This window comes from Bos javanicus, chromosome 2 (assembly GCF_032452875.1).
Source record: "Bos javanicus breed banteng chromosome 2, ARS-OSU_banteng_1.0, whole genome shotgun sequence".
NCBI lineage: Eukaryota > Metazoa > Chordata > Mammalia > Artiodactyla > Bovidae > Bos > Bos javanicus.
Window position 1 is genome coordinate 105,026,386 of NC_083869.1, and position 19,514 is coordinate 105,045,899.

The 19,514-nt window shown below is 41.9% G+C and overlaps 1 long non-coding RNA gene across 1 annotated transcript; it reads left to right on the forward strand.

Annotated features, from left to right (window-relative positions):
* Positions 1 to 263: 263 nt before the first annotated feature.
* Positions 264 to 18,665, forward strand: LOC133228697 (uncharacterized). The gene is made up of 3 exons (XR_009730341.1): positions 264 to 682; positions 13,196 to 13,400; positions 17,658 to 18,665. It is a non-coding gene; the product is annotated as an uncharacterized LOC133228697 (long non-coding RNA).
* The last annotated feature ends 849 nt before the right edge of the window (positions 18,666 to 19,514 follow it).

The following is a 19,514-nucleotide window of genomic DNA, read 5'->3' on the forward strand; positions in this document are numbered from 1 at the left end:
GACAGGGCAATGGCCAGTCCTTAGGGACGGAAGATCCACATTCCTCTCCATACCACTCCTTAGGCTTGACCTGCAGGCCTTCACTCAATAGAGAAGAAAACTGGAAACTGAGCACTTAAGTGAGAAGCAAGATAGTTCTGACCTCTCCTCTAAAAGGGGTCCAGAGAATGAATCAAAGGCAAGGTCAAGGGGCCCCAAAGAACATCAGGAAAAACAAGTTTCTCCACTTTCTCAGGCAGCTGAAAGGATGGGGAAGATAAGCTGAAGTTGCCCAGGCAGCTTGGAAGGAAAGGAGCCCACAGATAGGACAGAATCTATTTTTAAAGCGGAGGTGGAGCCAAGTTAGCACAGCGGGTCCTGTGCTCCCATGAGGCCTGGTGACAGGTCACTGCCCTCGGGGACCAATCTCCAGACTGCACTCATGACTTTCCCGAGGAACCCAGTGGAAGTCAGCAACACAGGACTGGTCTCACGCCCAGTTATAGATGGTCTGTGTTTTACATGTCCTTTCATGTGACAATGCCAGCTGCTAATGCAGTTTCTTTCTCTTTTCAAGTCGGTGCGCTGTAGGTGAGGAGAGCTTATATGCAAGCCATAGACTGGTTCCAGGAAGAAAATGAAATGAAAAAGCTAGATCCAGAGAGAGCGGGTCCTGGTAGGAAGGTGAATGGACTCTCAAAAGGTAAGACTGAGGAGACAAAGGTGATTATAAAGACCATGGGATGTTTTGGGAAGGGAAATCATGGCCAGGCTGATCATGTACGTAAAACAGAACTTAGAGAGCATGGAATCCAACAGGCTCATTTTACAGATGAGGAGAGGAAGCCAAGAAGGGATTTAATTGCTCAAGGCCAAATATCTGAGTCAATACAGAGATAGATGTCATAGGAGCCAACTGCTTATTGTAGCCATCACCTACCATACTCTCCAGCCTCACTGATATTCCACCCCTTAATCTAATGAACTATGCAAGATACCTAGGGAGTAAGTAATAACTTTAGTTTTTGCTTTTTCTGTGGATAGTAATTTATTGGTAGAAGTTGCCAAGAAATTATAGGATGTTTTGCAATCAATAATTCACACATCATTTTTCCCATGTAGCTAGTTTTCTTTTCAAAAAGCAGTTTGTTTAAAAATATATAAAGACATTTATCTCTATAACATATTATAATATTAAGATTTTGTACTTAGATGGGCTTGACTTGGGGAAAGGGGGCTTAGATAAATTTTTTTGTACAGAATTTTGAATGTATGGAGCAGAAACTCTGACACTCTTCTCTCTAGTTCTCTCTGCATTTAAATTCTTTCTTTCTTAGAGTGTCAACGAGTGATAATGATTATTTCCACTGTACTTGCCTTTGTTCAGACCTCACATGGGTTATAGCATAGTCACCATACCATTGACCTCTGGGCACCATATTTTAAGAGAGATGCATTTAGACATTTCAAAAGTTGATTGAAAGAAGAGATGAAGGGGAGGAGATTGAACTATTGTCAGGTATGTGGGAGGAGACCCAGAGTATGTAGACCACCCCCTTTCTCCTCAAAGCCTGTTTATTTTGATTGATTGATTGGTTGATTGATTTAGTGACACCAAAGTTAGATGTTGCCAAAAACTCAGTTGGAAGTGCTGGGCATTGTCTTTGGATTTTTGAAGTTGGGAGGACATGTGAATTTAGAACTTTCAGTAGAAAGTTGATGAAAGGATTGGGGAGAACAGAAACCAGGGTAGAGCCTATAGAGGGGTATATAAGAAGAGTGGAAGTAGTTGAAGTAAATGCTATGATCCTTTCCAAATTGGTAAATTTATCTCTGTTCTCACAATAATTTATTTGTCCTTTTACTTATTTACTTGTAAAAGTACTCTTCAAATTCTCTCCAGCATTTGCTTTGGTCAGGAAGATGTCACAGCATCATGGCCTGTATTCCTTTCTTTCCCTCCATATAGGTTGATCTTGAACCAACTTGCTTAGTACAAATTCAGGTTATCATGAGATCATCCGATTTTGTTCTCTGAAATACTCTTCCAAGAATTCAGTTCAGTTCAGTCGCTCAGTCATGTCCAGCTCTTGGCGACCCCATGGACTGCAGCACCCCAGGCCTCCCTGTCCATCACCAACTCCAAGAGTTTACTCAAACTCATGTCCATTGAGTCAGTGGTGCCATTCAACCATCTTATCCTCTGTCACCCCCTTCTCCTGCCTTCAATCTTTCCCATCATCAGGGTCTTTTCCAATGAGTCAGTTCTTTGCATCAGGTGGTCAAAATATTGGAGTTTCAGCATCGGTCCTTCCAATGAATATTCAGGACTGATCTCCTTTAGGATGGAATGGTTGGATCTTCTTGCAGTCCAAGAATTAAGGATGTTGATATGACCTGATCCTCTACCACACCTACATTGTATAGATCCTATCACAAGATTTCCTTAATAGCCATAAAAATGGAAAGTATAAAATGATAGACTGCTCTGGAGACCCATATTTCAAAATATTCATCATCATGTAATCATAAGTTTTAAAATGATCTGAGCAAATTTTAATGTGAAAGAAAGAAAGATAGTGCTAAGTCATGTCGGACTCTTGAGAGCCCATGAACTGTAGCCCGCCAGGCTCCTCTGTCCATGGAATTCTCCAGGCAAGAATACTGGAGTGGGTTGCCATTCCCTTCTCCAGGGGAACTTCCCCACCCAGGAATTGAACCCAGGCCTCCCTCATTGCAGGCAGATGCTTTACCAACTAAGCCATGTGTAAAGCTTTTAATGTGATACACTAATCATTTATCTCCATAAGTTTCTTTAATTTTCTGATAACTTTTTCTGATTTGTGACCCTAGAGCCAAAATGTTTTCTTACTAAAATTAGCCCCTTTATCCTTTCTCCATTCCTAATTCTCTTCTCCTTTCTTCTGTCCTTGCTTTCCTCTTTTTCCTTTCTCCTTTCTTTTTCTTTCACTTTTTTTAAGTTCCCATTTAGATCCATTATTGCTTCTTTTTGTCCCAATAGATCTTTAAAAAAATATGTACTCTAGTACACATGCATACATTGTCCTTGCAAGGAGGGGAGTAACCCCTCAATAAGGCAGGTCTTTGGTTCCTTTCCTATGTGCAACCCAAACACAGTTATTGGGGTCTAGAATGTGTTCTTTATACCCTTGCTGCCCACAGTGAGGCCTGAGGAATGCCTGTATTGGTACCCTTGGGTTTTTTCTTAAATATAAAATATCAGCCCCATTCTAGATCCACTAATCCAGAATCTGTATTGTAATCAAGTCCCCAGGTGATTTCCAGTCAGATTAAGATTTCAGAAGTGCTTCTACTGTAGATCAGTAGCATTCAAACATTTTAGATTGATCAGTTCCATCTGTAAAAAAGATTGAGTATATATATACCTTTAATATTTATATATTTGAATTATATGTATGTTTTTCATCAATATTAAACATCAGTAAGTCTTCCTATAAGCAATGCATATTTGAGTCTTGTTTTTTAATTCAACTTTGACAGCTTCTGTCTAACATTTTTTTTTTTTTTTAGTGATTGCCCTAGAATTTGTGATATATATTTACAGCTAATAAATTTCAAAGGACACTATTCCACATCATGGGTAGGGCAAGGACTTACTTGATAATGACAGAATATTTCCAATTCTTCCTTCCATCCCTTAAAACAATGCTGTCATTTATTTCAATTATCCATAAGCTACAATTACTGAATATATTATTGGTATGACTATTTTGAACATGTTGCTATTTGTTAGGTCAATTAAGATCTAAAAATAAAAGATTTTATTTTGTCTTCATTTATTTCTTCTCTAATACTCTTCCTTCCTTTCAGATATATGTGAGTTTCTGACCTTTACAGTTCTCCTTCTCGCTGTAGAACTCTTTTACATTCTATGTGAAGCAGGTCTTGGTAACAAATTCCCTCCATTTTTGTTTGTTTAAGAAAGTCTAGTCTTTATTTCTCCTTCCTTTTGAAGTATAATTTTGCTGGATACAGAATTTGAGATTGGTGACTTTTTTCTTTCAACATTTTATTCCACTACATTCTCTTTGTGCTTGAACTGTTTGTTCAGAGAAGTCCAAGTAATTTTTACTCATATTCCTCTGTAGGTAAGGTGTTTCATTTTGTGTGTTTTTCTCTCTGGCTTCTTTCAAGATTTCCTTTGTGTCCTTGATTTTCCAGTTTGAATGTGATTTCCTATGTGTATTTTTTGTTGTTGTTGTTGATATGTATCCTGCTTGATGGCTCCAACTGTAGGCTTCTGTTCCTAAGCATTGGCACCTCTGTAATTCTCTGTATCCACTTGTCTCTCCAGACTGAGGCAGTGCTTTACTCTGTGACTTCAATTCTCTGATAGGTTTAAGAAAATTGGTTGATTTTTGCTTTGTTCTGATTTTTCTTATTGTGAAGATGGTAGTGACATTCAGGTCTTTACGTGTCAGATCAGAAACTAGAAGTCAAAGTCTTCTTTGTCTCTATTTTTAAATTAAAAAACACATTTTTATTGATGTTTAAAGGTTTTCTTCTCACATTTACATATATTGTCATCCGCATAGCTTTGGGGTGAACACAGCACACCTCGTAGATCACTGTTAATGACCAGGTATTCTTTTCTAGTTTCGTGCTGTTGTGGCCAGAAAAGATGTTTGAAATAATTCTTATCCTCTTAAATTTGTTAAGGCTTGTTTTGTGTCATAGTAGGTGATCTATTCTAGAGAATATTCCATGTGAACTTGAAAAGAATGTGTATTCTGGTTTTTTTGGACATAATATCCTGAAAGTACAATTAAGTCTAACAGGTCTACTGTTTCAGTTAAGATCTCTGTTACCTTACTGATTTCCTGTCTGGAAGATCTGTCCATTGATGTCAGAGGGGTGGTAAATTCTCCTACTGTTATTTTGTTCACTTCAATTTCTCCCTTTGTGTCTGGTAGTAATTGTTTTAAGTATTTAGGTGCTCCTACATTGCATGCATATATGTTAATCAGGGTAGTATCCTCTTCTTGTATTGATCCTTTTATCATTGTATAGTATCCTTCCTTATTGCTTTTGTTGAGATACCCCTCATCCAAGGTAAGAAGCAGCGGATATGCTTTGCTGGAGCAGCCGTGAAGAGATACCCCATGCCCAAGGTAAGAGAAACCCAAGTAAGATGGTAGGTGTTGCAAGAGGGCATCAGAGGGCAGACACACTGAAACCATACTCACAGAAAACTAGTCAACCTAATCACACTAGGACCACAGCCTTGTCTAACTCAGTGAAACTAAGCCACGCCCGTGGGGCAACCCAAGATGGATGGGTCATGGTGGAGAGATCTGACAGAATGTGGTCCACTGGAGAAGGGAATGGCAAACCACTTCAGTATTCTTGCCTTGAGAACCCCATGAACAGTATGAAAAGGCAAAATGATAGGATACTGAAAGAGGAACTCCTCAGGTCAGTAGGTGCCCAATATGCTACTGGAGATCAGTGGAGAAATAACTCCAGAAAGAATGAAGGGATAGAGCCAAAGCAAAAAGAATACCCAGCTGTGGATGTGACTGGTGATAGAAGCAAGGTCCAATGCTGTAAAGAGCAATATTGCATAGGAACCTGGAATGTCAGGTCCACGAATCAAGGCAGATTGGAAGTGGTCAAACAGGAGATGGCAAGCGTGAATGTTGACATTTTAGGAATCAGTGAACTCAAATGGACTGAAATGGGTGAATTTAACTCAGATGACCATTATATCTACTACTGCGGGCAGGAATCCCTCAGAAGAAATGGAGTAGACATCATGGTCAACAGAAGAGTCTGAAATGCAGTACTTGGATGCAATCTCAAAAACGACAGAATGATCTCTGTTCATTTCCAAGGCAAACCATTCAATATCACAGTAATCCAAGTCTATGCCCCAACCAGTAACGCTGAAGAAGCTGAATTTGAATGGTTCTATGAAGACCTACAAGACCTTTTAGAACTAACACCCAAGAAAGTTGTCCTTTTCATAATAGGGGACTGGAATGCAAAAGTAGGAAGTCAAGAAACACCTGGAGTAACAGGCAAATTTGGCCTTAGAACACGGAATGAAGCAGGGCAAAGACTAATAGAGTTTTGCCAAGAAAATGCACTGGTCATAGCAAACACTCTCTTTCAACAACACGAGAGAAGACTCTACACATGGACATCACCAGATGGTCAACACTGAAATCAGACTGATTATGTTCTTTGCAGCCAAAGATGGAGAAGCTCTATACAGTCAACAAAAACAAGACTGGGAGCTGACTGTGGCTCAGATCATGAACTCCTTATTACCAAATTCAGACTTAAATTGAAGAAAGTAGGGGAAACCACTAGACCATTCAGGTATGACCTAAATCAAATCCCTTATGATTATACAGTGAAAGTGAGAAATAGATTTAAGGGCCTAGATCTGATAGATAGAGTGCCTGATGAACTATGGAATGAGGTTCGTGACATTGTACAGGAGACAGGGATCAAGACCATTCATATAGAAAAGAAATGCAAAAAAGCAAAATGGCTGTCTGGGGAGGCCTTACAAATAGCTGTGAAAAGAAGAGAAGTGAAAAGCAAATGACAAAAGGAAAGATATAAACATCTGAATGCAGAGTTCCAAAGAATGGCAAGAAGAGATAAGAAAGCCTTCCTCAGTGATCAATGCAAAGAAATAGAGGAAAACAACAGAATGGGAAAAACTAGAGATCTCTTCAAGAAAATTAGAGATACCAAGGGAACATTTCATGCAAAAATGGGCTCGATAAAGGACAGAAATGGTATGGACCTAACAGAAGCAGAAGATATTAAGAAGAGGTGACAAGAATACACAGAAGAACTGTACAAAAAGATGTTCACGACCCAGATAATCACAATGGTGTGATCACTGATCTAGAGCCAGACATCCTGGAATGTGAAGTCAAGTGGGCCTTAGAAAGCATCACTATGAACAGAGCTAGTGGAGGTGATGGAATTCCAGTTCAGCTATTTCAAATCCTGAAAGATGATGCTGTGAAAGTGCTACACTCAATATGCCAGCACATTTGGAAAACTCAGCAGTGGCCACAGGACTGGAAAAGGTCAGTTTTCATTCCAATCCCAAAGAAAGGCAATGCCAAAGAATGCTCAAACTACCACACAATTGCACTCATCTCACATGCTAGTAAAGTCATGCTCAAAATTCTCCAAGCCAGGCTTCAGCAATATGTGAACCGTGAATTTCCTGATGTTCAAGCTGGTTTTAGAAAAGGCAGAGGAACCAGATATCAAATTGCCAACATCCGCTGGATCATGGAAAAAGCAAGAGAGTTCCAGAAAAACGTCTATTTCTGCTTTATTGACTATGCCAAAGCAATAAACTGTGGAAAATTCTGAAAAAGATGGGAATGCCAGACCACCTGATCTGCCTCTTGAGAAATCTGTATGCAGGTCAGAAAGCAACAGTTAGACCTGGACATGGAACAACAGACTGGTTCCAAATAGGAAAAGGAGTACATCAAGGCTGTATATTGTCACCTTACTTATTTAACTTATATGCAGAGTACATCATGAGAAATGCTGGACTGGAAGAAACACAAGCTGGAATCAAAATTGCCAGGAGAAATATCAATAACCTCAGATAGGCAGATGACACCACCCTTATGGCAGAAAGGGAAGAGGAACTCAAAAGTCTCTTGATGAAAGTGAAAGTGGAGAGTGAAAAAGTTGGCTTAAAGCTCAACATTCAGAAAACGAAGATCATGGCATCTGGTCCCATCACTTCATGGGAAATAGATGGGGAAATAGTGGAAACAGTGTCAGACTTTATTTTTTTGGGCTCCAAAATCACTGCAGATGGTGACTGTAGCCATGAAATTAAAAGACGCTTACTCCTTGGAAGGAAAGTTATGACCAACCTAGATAGCATATTCAAAAGCAGAGACATTACTTTGCCAACAAAGGTCCCTCTAGTCAAGGCTATGGTTTTTCCTGTGGTCATGTATGGATGTGAGAGTTGGACTGTGAAGAAAGCTGAGCACCAAAGAATTGATGCTTTTGAACTGTGGTGTTGGAGAAGACTCTTGCGGGTCCTTTGGACTGCAGGAGATCCAACCAGTCCATTCTGAAGGAGATCAGCCCTGGGTTTTCTTTGGAGGGAATGATGCTAAAGCTGAAACTCCAGTACTTTGGCCACCTCATGGGAAAAGCTGACTCATTGGAAGAGACTCTGATGCTGGGATGGATTGAGGGCAGGAGGAGAAGGGGACACCAGAGGATGAGATGGCTGGATGGCATCACTGACTCGATAGACTTGAGTCTGGGTGAACTCCGGGAGTTTGTGATGGACAGGGAGGCCAGGCGTGCTGCGATTCATGGGGTCGCAAAGAGTTGGACACGACTGAACGACTGAAATGATCTAAACTGAACTGAACTGAACTGAACTATCTGATATGAGTATTGCTATCCCTGCTTTCTTGTCATTTCCGTTTGCATTAAATATATGTTTCCATGCTCTCACTTTCAATCTATGTGTGTCCTTAGCCCTAAAGTGTGCTTCTTATAAGCAGCATGTTGTAGACTATTTTTTTAATCCAATCTGACACTCTGTGTTTTTGGATTGCTGCATTTAGTCCATTGAGATTTAAGATAATTATTGATATATATGTATTTGTTGCCATTTTTAAACCTTGTTATCTGGTTTATTTTGCTTTTCTACTCTGTTCCTTTCTTTTTGTTTTTCCTTTTGTGGTTTGATGGCTTTCTTTTGTATTATACTGTGTTCTCTTCTTTTTGGTGTTTGTGAATCTATTGTATGTTTTTAGTTTGTGGTTACCCTATTTTTCAAATATGTTAACCCATTACTGTATCTATTTGCTTTAGATTGGTAGTCATATAATCTCAAACACATTCTTAAAAAAAAAAACAAAAACTATACTGCCTTACTCCCCTCCCCCTCATTTTGTGATTTTGATATCTTCTTTTACATCTTTATATTTGTCCTTTTGTTGTTCATTGTAGTTATAATCACTTTCACAAAATTTTTAAAATTTAAAAAACATCTGTGCAATGGCTTATGTAAGTGATTTATTTTGCAGTTGTTATTTTTTCTTTCCTGCAGATTCTTGTTTCTTTTCTGTTTAGAGAATATCTTTCAATATTTCTCTTAAGATAGGTTTGGTATTTCTCTATTCTTTTAGTTTTTGCCTGTCTGAGAAATCCTTTATCCCTCCTTCTATTCTAAGCAATAATCTTGCTGGGTGTCTTATGCTGCAGGCTTTTTCCTTTCAGGTCTTTGAATATATCTTGCTACTTTCTTCTGATCAGGCATTTTTAACTTGACGTCACACTAGAAATTCTGAGAAGTTGAAAGGAAAGAGGGAAAAAAGAACAGTAGTAAATCCTTCTTGTTACAGTTATAAAATTATAACATAAGATAGAGGTGCATTACAAGTTATTAAGAAAAGGATACATTATTCAAAACTAATGCTGGAACAGTTGGCAAGCTGGAAAAAAATAGCTTCTCACCAGAAAACACATACCACATTAATTCTTAATGAATTAAAGATTCAAATGTCAAAATAAATAATAAATAAAAAGCTTAAAGAAAAGAAACAAAAAACCCTCACGCCCCCACCACCCTCAAACAAGGATAAAAACAAATGCCCAGGTCCTACTTAAGACCAATTAAATAAAGCTCTCTGGGAGATAATTTTTTGTTTCAAAATCTCCCTAGATGATTCTAGCATGTAGCCAAGGTCTAGAACATCTGTTCTTGCAGATCTAGATTTTAGAATATACACCAGAGGCAATTTTCTGCTTCTAGTGGTCTAGCTTGGGGCTGTCTATGACACCACAGGAAAATACTAAGACAGGGCAGAACAAGCTGTTCTCTTTCTGTGCTAGGCTGTGTTCTTTGTGATCGTGTCTCCTATAACCACAGCTCAAGGGAGGTTGTGTGGTAAGCAGAATTCTCAGATGGCCCTACGATCCTTGTCCCACGAAGTTCATGCCCTGTATAATCTTCTTTCCCAGAAAATGGGTGAACTTGTGAGTTGTTCCTACCCAAGAGAGTATAGCAGACTTAATTAAGATCCTATTCAGTTGATTTTGAGTTAATCCAAAGGAAGATTATTCCGAATGGGCATGACTTAATCAGGCAAGATCCCTTAAAAGAGGGACTGGACACTACCTAAAGTGAGAGGAGCTCCTTGCTGCTTTGATGGAGTTCCCTAGTCAACCTTGTGGATGAGAGCACTCCCTGGTCAATATCTTGCATGCAGCTTAGTGAGACCCTGAACAGAGGATCCAGCTAAGTTATATCCAGGATCCTGACCCATGGAAATTGGGAGATAATGTGTATTGCTTTAAGCTCCTCAGTTTGTGATATTTGGTTACACAGGGACAGGAAAATAATATAAGTAGTTTGGCTTAATGGAGAACAAATTTTGTAGTCAGATACATTTGGGCTCAATTCGTAACTCTGCTACTAGAGGTGTCACTTCGATGCATTCTGTAGGATTATTGGAGCTTCCGTTTTCTCGTGGGTAGAACAGAAAAAGATAATTCCTGCCTTGCACACACAAGAAGGGGATTGTGAGAATTCAGATATATGAATGCATGCGTGGTTAGTCACTTCAGTCATGTCCGACTGTGTGACCCTAGGATTACAGCCCAGTAGGCTCCTCTGTCCATGGGATTCTGTGGGCAAGAATACTGGAGTGGGTTGCAAGCCCCTCTCCAAGGGATCTTCCCAACCCAGGGATCGAACTCATGTCTCTTATGTTTTTTGCAGGTGGGTTCTTTACCACTAGCGCCACCTGGGAAGCCCAGATAAATGCATCAGTCAGTGCAGTTCAGTCGCTCAGTCGTGTCCAACTCTTTGCGACCCCATGAACCACAGCATGCCAGGCCTCTCTGTCCATTACCAACTCCCAGAGTCCACCCAAACCCATGTCCATTGAGTCAGTGATGCCATCCAACCATCTCATCCTCTGTCATCCACTTCTCCTGTCTTCAATCTTTCCCAGCATCAGGGTCTTTTCAAATCAGCTCTTCACATCAGGTGGCCAAAGTATTGGAGTTTCAGCTTCAACATCAGTCCTTCCAATGAAAACCCAGGACTGATTTCCTTTAGGATGGACTGGTTGGATCTCCTTGCAGTCCAAGGGACTCTCAAGAGTCTTCTCCAACACCACACTTCAAAAGCACCAATTCTTCTGTGCTCAGCTTTCTTTATTCCAACTCTCACATCCACACATGACCACTGGAAAAACCGTAGCCTTGACTAAGATGGACCTTTATTGGCAAAGTAATGTCACTGCTTTTTAATACACTGTCTAGGTTGGTCATAACTTTCCTTCCAAGGAGTAAGCATCTTTTAATTTCATGGCTGCAGTCACCATCTGCAGTGATTTTAGAGCCCAGAAAAATAAAGTCAGCCACTGTTTCCACATCTATGTGCAATGAAATGATGGGACCAGATGCTATGATCTTAGTTTTCTTACTGTCGAGCTTTAAGCCAACTTTTCCACTCTCCTCTTTCACTTTCATCAAGAAGCTCTTTAGTTCTTCTTCACTTTCTGCCATAAGGGTGGTGTCATCTGCATATCTGTGGTTATTGATATTTCTCCTGTCAATCTTGATTCCAGCTTGTGCTTCCTCCAGCCCAGCATTTCTCATGATATACTCTGCATATAAGTTAAATAAGCAAGGTGACAATATATAGCCTTGACGTACTCCTTTTCCTATTTGGAACCAGTCTGTTGTTCCATGTCCAGGTCTAACTGTTGCTTCCTGACCTGCATACAGATTTCTCAAGAGGCAGGTCAGGTGGTCTGGTATTCCCATCTCTTTAAGAATTTTCCACAGTTTATTGCGTAAAGTCTTGCTAATCGAGATGCTCAATGTAGGAAGTTCTTGATAGCTGGAAGTTGTTACTCTTATGGACAGCATAGTTATTAGTGTCAAATGTATGAGACCAGTGGTATTTCTGAATATGCCTTTGACATGGAAATTTTCACTTTGTCTATCTTGTTTCCAAAGAGATGGTTCAGCTCTTCTTTACCCCCTTAAGAGTGGGATGATCTCATGCAAAGAAAGCTCTCCTGAGAAGGAGTTTTGGTAACCTTTCACCAGCCAGTATTCTAGTATTCTGAACAAGCAGGCCTTACTGGGGTGGAGATGGCAGGGAGGTTTTTAGATGACCAGTGTGGATCTCTTTTGCTTACAGTGGAAAGTCATTCATTCACATTTGTTTTATAGTATAAACAGAAAGTGGTTATCACTTTTCAGATTACAACCTGACAGAGGTTTGGAGTTTTAGCCGTTAGAATAATATCTATCTAGCAATTTATAGCACACAAGCTGCTTTCCATAAACAATTTCATTTCATCCTCACCACAGTGCTGTGAAGTAGGCATTATTTTCTTAACTTTGCAAGTAAAGGAATGAAAGTTCAGAGAGTGTAAATAACTTACCCAGAGTCCCAAAACTAAGGGGGGCAGAAAGGAAAATTATTTTCAGGTCTGTGCCTCCAGTGTGCTGTGTTTTCCACTCCATCAGACAGCTTGGCTTTCTAAGTTTATGAACTAATTTCCTTTTTCTCCCTGAGATAACTAGCCCATTTGGGTCTATGCCTCTGAGGGGCTTGACACCAGCATTACTCCTATGTCTTTCAAACTAAAGAGGTAGTTAAAACTATTACCAGTCCATTAAACTGGCCACCTGGTCAGCAGGTTGCTTGGATCACATCTCACTTCAGATCGTGGAAACAGATGAGCCATCAGCATGAAGATTATGGTATTTTTTTAATTATCCAGATTTGTTATTGATACTCTAGATCTTTCTCAGTTGTGGGTGTGTATGAGTGTGTCTGAATGAGTGTGTAAATGTGCATCTGTTTCCTTTAAGAGGAAGGCAAGTTTTCTGAAACACACGAGAAACAGAGTAAGGAAATTTGCTAATTTACTATTAAGGAATTTAAAGACTTGAATAAGAATAAGTAGAGTATGGGTCTCTGAGGTTAAAAGACAATCCACAAAGGACTAAGTAATGACTAAATATACTCACTGAGATAAAACATGGCACCCTTCGTAGTGCTCTGTCTTTGCTAAAGACTTTTTTACACGTCTTCACGGTACTGTATATTCACTTAATTTCCATTTCTCTCCCTTGTTTGCTATAACTTTTTCAGGATTTTTCTCCCCTGCTGTTTTCATGACAGGCTTGACAATCATTTTGCTTTGCTGCTGACAATGAGCATGCTAAAAGGCACTTACTCTGCATCTGCTCTCCACACAAATGGCCAATGTGATCTTACCACTGGGGACGTTAATGCAGTTCTCCGGAAACACAGTGGGCCAGGGAAGACTGGTGAGGTGGAACGTTTGAGTGCTTCGGTTAACTTGCACTGAACTTGCTTAGAAGAGGTAAGCGGGCTTTCTCAAGTGTCCCCAGCACAAGGGATTTCACAGCCTTGGCTCTGTCTGCTCTCTGCTCATCTGTTCCCTTCCTCCTAACACTCTTTTTAGGAGAAGATTTAGAACTTTGTTCCCAACAGGCATAACGTTTCCTTTAAGCAAGAATGCCTTTTAGAGGTCCGTTGTACAATGTCATACCTATAATGAATAACACTGTACTATACACTTAATGTTTTAAGAGGGTGGATCTTAAGTTCTGTTATAAAATAAAATTTGCCCTCGGCCTCTTTTCTGTTTTCTATGATTTCAGTGCAAAATACTCAACTTTGCTGTAACAATTTCACATCGTTTATTTATTTCTCACCAAAATTAACACTTTTCTTTCTGATTATCCTTGATGAGGAAATCACAGTGCATGAGCACTGGAACTCAAGACCTCATGCGTGAGAAAAACATGGATCACAAAAGATCCATGTACCGTATATTCAAATGTTGCATTAAAGGGAACTGGAGGTTTACACATAATTAGGTTGTTTGGTCAGTTACAAAGAACATTCAGAATTTGGTAAAATGTTATAATTTCTTTATGATTCAGACATTTCTAACAGATTTCTATACCTCTATAACTAGTTTAAGTAAAATCATTGTTGAAATGCACCTCACTACAATATTTAGTTATTATTTACAATTATATAATATTTGAGATTTGTAAAGATTCTAAATAAAGGTGTGCTACTTTGAATAGAGATTAAATGAATGAGTTCATGGTTGACTTTATTTTGATGTTTATGTATCTTATTGATGAGAAGTAGGAGAGAACAGAGTGCAAAGCAAAGTACTGGGCTGGATGACTCAGGCTCCACCAGCTGAACCACATGGGTCAGGTCCTTGGAGCATCTCTGGCATCAGGTTACTCACCTGTAGAAGGAGAGGGTCAGACACCATGATAACTTGAGTCCATCAGACTCCAAGACTTCCCTGGTGGTTCAAACAGTAAAGAATCTGTCTGCAATGCAGAAGACCCAGGTTCGATCCCCTGGGTTGGAAAGATCCCCGGAGAAGGAAATGGCAACCCATTCCTGTATTATTGCCTGGAGAATCCCAAGAACAAATAAGCCTGGCAGGATCCAGTCTGCCACTGCTGCTGCTGCTGCTAAGTCACTTCAGTCATGTCCCACTCTGTGCGACCCCATAGACGGCAGCTCCCCCGTCCCTGGAATTTTCCAGGCAAGAACACTGGAGTGGGTTGCCATCTCCTTCTCCAAGGGTCCAGTCTATAGGGTCGCAAAGAGTCGGACATGACTGAGCAAGTAACACAGCTAAGAGTTTGGATTTGGGGGAAGAATTCCTTTGTGGTTCAATTGGTAAAGAATCTGCCTGCAGTGCAGGAAACCTGGGTTTGATTCCTGGGTTTGGAAGATCCCCTGGAGGAGGGCATGGCAACCCACTCAAGTATTCTTGCCTGGAGAATCCCATGGACAGAGGAGCCTGGTGGGCTACAGTCCATGGGGTCGCAAAAGTCAGATACGACTGAACGACTTTCACTTTCACTTTGGACCGAGCTTAATGGTGGGTTCTCTACCCTCTGATCCTTCTTGCTTTTCTCTCACTTGCCACCTCTGAGAGGCAGTATCATTAAACACCAGGATCTGGACCAGCTAAAGAGGAGGTTGAATTTATATTTAGAGTCCTTTTCCTCTTCCTGTGCTGCCAGATTGTTTTCACGTTGCTGGTCCTGGGCTCCTTCCTCTGTCCAGCTCCTGAGCTAGGCCTGCTCTCCCGCACCTACTCACACACACCCCCTTCTCACGTGAGCACCGTTTTGGCCCAGGGCCCCTGGAGCAGCTGCTGCCCAGGCGAGCTCTGCTCATGCCCTAAGCTGACACATGACAACTTCTATTAGGCTGAGGTCCTCCATGGGAAGCCAATGGGCCCTACCAGCCAGTCTCCCTTCTGTTTCTCCATCTGCTGGCTCCCAGGGAGGTGGTGGCAGGGCTTAGGTTAAGAGTGCATCTGAAGCGAGGACACGGCTGAGAGCTGGAGTGCTTGCATTCTCCCTCTTTGTCACCTGCTGCCTGGCAGGGGCAGAACCTGTCCCTTAGGAGGAGATGGGGTGACTCAGGCTAGCCCAGTCCCTGCTGAGGGTGTCCAGTCTGCCTCCTACCACTCCTGCCAGGAGTCTCATGCGGAAATCAGATTTTCGGGCTGGGTTAAACATGACCAGGTGTTTCACAGAAGGCAGTGCCAGAGGATTCTTGGCGTATCCTTTGCACTTGTTTGAATGTTGTGGCTTTTAATATTTGTTAGGATTCTGAAGTGTGTGTGTGCGTGTGGCAGTTCTTTTCCTAGGGTCTCCGAGTATATTCCTAGACACCAGATAGGAAGAGCAACCACATGTGTAGGGTGGGGCTGGAGCAGGCTGGGTAAGGATGGGGCCTGGGGGTCCTGAGAGGGGCCAGGCCATGTGTTCTGCTGGTTAGTGCATTGGGCTGGCAAGGGGGGAGGCTGCTGTGCTGGGACCCCCTTTCTCAGCCAGAGGTCCCACTGACTCCTAGACACTACAGCTTGAAGGGAGGGGTCTCAGACATGATGTGACTCAACTTTTTCATTTTATGAAGATAGAAAGGAGGCCCAGAGAGAGGCAGTGGCCTATGAAAGGCACATCTGGTTGGTAGTAGGAGCCGAACCACCAAAAATCTAGTCTGTGTGTATGTGGCTTTTACCTATTTGTCAAAATCTTGGTGTCCAGGAATAAACCTTCTTTTTTAAAAAAAAGAACTGTTTTGAAACGCTTTGCTGGGCTGACTCCAGACAGTCCTGGTTAAACTACTTCAGGCATGTGTCCACCAGGTCCCCCTCTACCTGCACCCAGAAACTCATCAGAGCCTCTCTGAAGCTTTGAGCCGGTGCTTTCAGTGAATTCAATTCATTGATCCAATGAATGAGCCATCCCAGGCCTTCTGCAACCCTGCTCTGTGCTTACATGATGCTTCCACCAAGAAAGACCCGAAAATCTCTTATGGGATTTTGTCCCCATTTTTCCTGGTTTGTCCTTATCCTTATCCCTCTCTAAAGTCTACTGGTTTAGATAATGAATTGTATGATCTCTTTGCTTAGAATCTTCTATCTTTGGAGAATGCTTCCTCTTCAAACACAAATATTCTCAGGTCAAAGAGCTGCCACTGAAAACGCCAACTCAAAGCTTCACAGAGGCTCTGATGAGTTTGGGGTGCATGTAGAGTGAGACCTGGTGGACACATGGTTGAAATAGGTTAACCAGGACTGAAGTCAGCCCAGAAAAGAGTTTCAAAACAGTTTTTTTTTTTTTTTAAAGAAAGTTTATTTATTTATTTAATTTTTTGGACTGTATTGGGACTTAGTTGCTGTGCTAGGGCTTCCTCTAGTTGCCCTGTGCAGGCTTCTCATTGCGGTGGCTTCTTTTGTTGCAGAGCATGGGCTCTAGGGTCCAGGGTTGGTAGTTATGGCATGTGGGCTTAGTTGTTTCACGGCATGTGAGATATTCCTGGAGCAGGGATCAAACCCATGTCCCCGGCACTGGCAGGTGGATCCTTAACTACTGGACCAACAGGGAAGCCCTCAAAAGTGATTCTTCATAATTAATATTCCTCACGTGAAAAATGAAAAACTGTGCTTTGTGATCTCTGAGGCTCCTGACAGCTCAGCACCCTGCATGTATAAGTTAATTTCAGAAGCATACTCTTCCTCCATATTTGCCCTCTTCATTGGCTTCTGCACTCTTGTGACTAAGACCACATCCAACAGCACCTTAGAGACTGGAGAGTCCAGATGTCTCACTTGAGAGATAGTAGCTTCACAGCCAAGAGTACAGATGTCTGTCCTTCCACTTCCTTCTGGTTCTCAAGCCACAGTCTCTAAGCACTGGGTTTAAGGAGGACCCGAGGACCAGTGGAGGTGCTGGACTTCCATTTCCAAGCAGGAAACTCCTGAGATTTTACCTCTCTTGTCAATCTGTATGGCAAGAAAAATTGGGGACTTCCCAAAAGCAAGGGCATGGGCTGTGGGAGGGAACTGCTGACTTCCCTGCAGAAATTTGTCTCCTAGTGATGCTACTCCAGAAAGTGGGGTGGTGAAGGGATCCTCATCTCTTAGGCCCTTAGACTGGTTTGACGTCTAATCTTGGGAAAGCTATAAGAAACCTAGACAGCGATTAAAAATCAGAGACACTACTTTGCTGACAAAAGTCCATATAGTCAAAGCTATGGTTTTTCCATTTGTCTTGTACAGGTGTGAAAGTTGGACTATAAAGAAGGCCGAGCTTTTGGAGAACTGATGCTTTCGAACTGTGGTGTTGGAGAAGACTCTTGAGAGTCCCTTGGACAGTTAGGAGATCAAGCCAGTCAATCTGAAAGGAAATCAACCCTGAATACTCATTGGAAGGACTGATGCTAGACCTGAAGCTCTAAAACTTTGGCCACCTGATGTGAAGAGCTTACTCATTGGAAAAGACCTTGATGCTGGCCAAGACTGAAGGCAAAAGGAAAAGAGGTGGCAGAGCCCACCATGTCGCAGAGAGTTGGACACGATTTAGCAACTAAACAGCAAAAACAACAATAACTTGGGAGAACACAGACTCCTTGGGGGAGCTTGTTCTTAAAGATCTACGTTTGTGCTCAATCATATCTAACTCTTTGGGACCCAGTGGACTGTAGCCCCCCAGATTCCTCTGTGCATGGAATTTTCCAGGGAAGAATACTGGAGTGGGTTACCAGTTCCTTCTCCAGGGGATCTTTCTGACCCAGGGACTTGGAACCTGCATCACCTGCGTTGCAGGCAGATTCTTTACTGAGGAGCCATCAGGGAAGCCCCATTCTTAAAGACATCTGATGCATAAGCCACAGCTTTGTCATTCCACACTGGTATGAGTTGCTTCCAGCTGTACTGAGAGCCATGGGATATCTTATGATCCTCCCTGAGAGGCAGTTGAGAGGGTCAGCCTGCCTGGATCTAAATCCTAACCCAAATCCAAACCCTAGTTTAGTCAGTCTAGCTGTGTCACTTTAGCAATTTCTTAATCTCCCACAGCCTCAGTTTTCTCATTTGTGAAAAGGTAGGGGAAATAAATGGAGAAGGCAATGACACCCCACTCCAGTACTCTTGCCTGGAAAATCCCAAGGATGGAGGAGCCTGGTACTACAGTCCATGGGGTCGCTGTGAGTCAGACACGACTGAGTGACTTCACTTTCACTTTTCACTTTCATGCATTAGAGAAGGAAATGTCACTCCGGTGTTCTTGCTTTGAGAATCCCAGGGACAGGGGAGCCTGGTGGGCTGCCGTCTATGGGGTCTCACAGAGTTGGACACGACTGAAGCAACTTAGCAGCAGCAGCAGCAGCAGGGGAAATAAAAAAGAGCTATCCTCCTAGGGCTCTTTTGAGGATTAAGGGAGAGAATCCTTGTCACAAGCAGAATATAGTGCCTACAGGGGACAGGGATTTTGTAATCGTAGTGAACACACTGGAGTCCTGGTATTTAAAGTTCTTTGATCCACAGAAAGGGGCCCATGGCTTAACAGATGAGGCATAAACCCATCCACTGTCCCTGTAGGCAGGGTTGGGGAGTTGAGTCAGCGTGGCAGGAGGAAAGAGATTTCTGCAGTCAGTCCTGGGACTCTTCCTCTCATCAATGAGTCATTCTAGTGGGGTTCAGTGGTCCTGGTTTAAAAGGAGAGCAAGTGCCTGAGCCTCAAACAAACTTGGCATTGGTGGGTGGTTCTCAGGCTCCTCTTTCAAAGCCAAGGGAGAAAGATTGAAGGAGGCTGTGAGAGACTATCAGATTCTTGCTATTCAGATGTGTTATGGCAGTAAGTAAAATATGTGGGTCATTTATGAACTTCATTCCGTCCTCACAGAGCTGATCCTCTCTAGCCAGACTGTGCACAGTTCAGAAAGAATGTGACAAAAGATCTATGTTTGTGCTCAATCATATCTAACTCTTTGGGACTCAGTGGACTGTAGCCCACCAGATTCCTCTGTGCATGGAATTTTCCAGGGAAGAATACTGGAGTGGGTTAGCAGTTCCTTCTCCAGGGGATCTTTCTGACCCAGGGACACTTCCCACACCTAGAAGCCTCCTAGGTCAAGA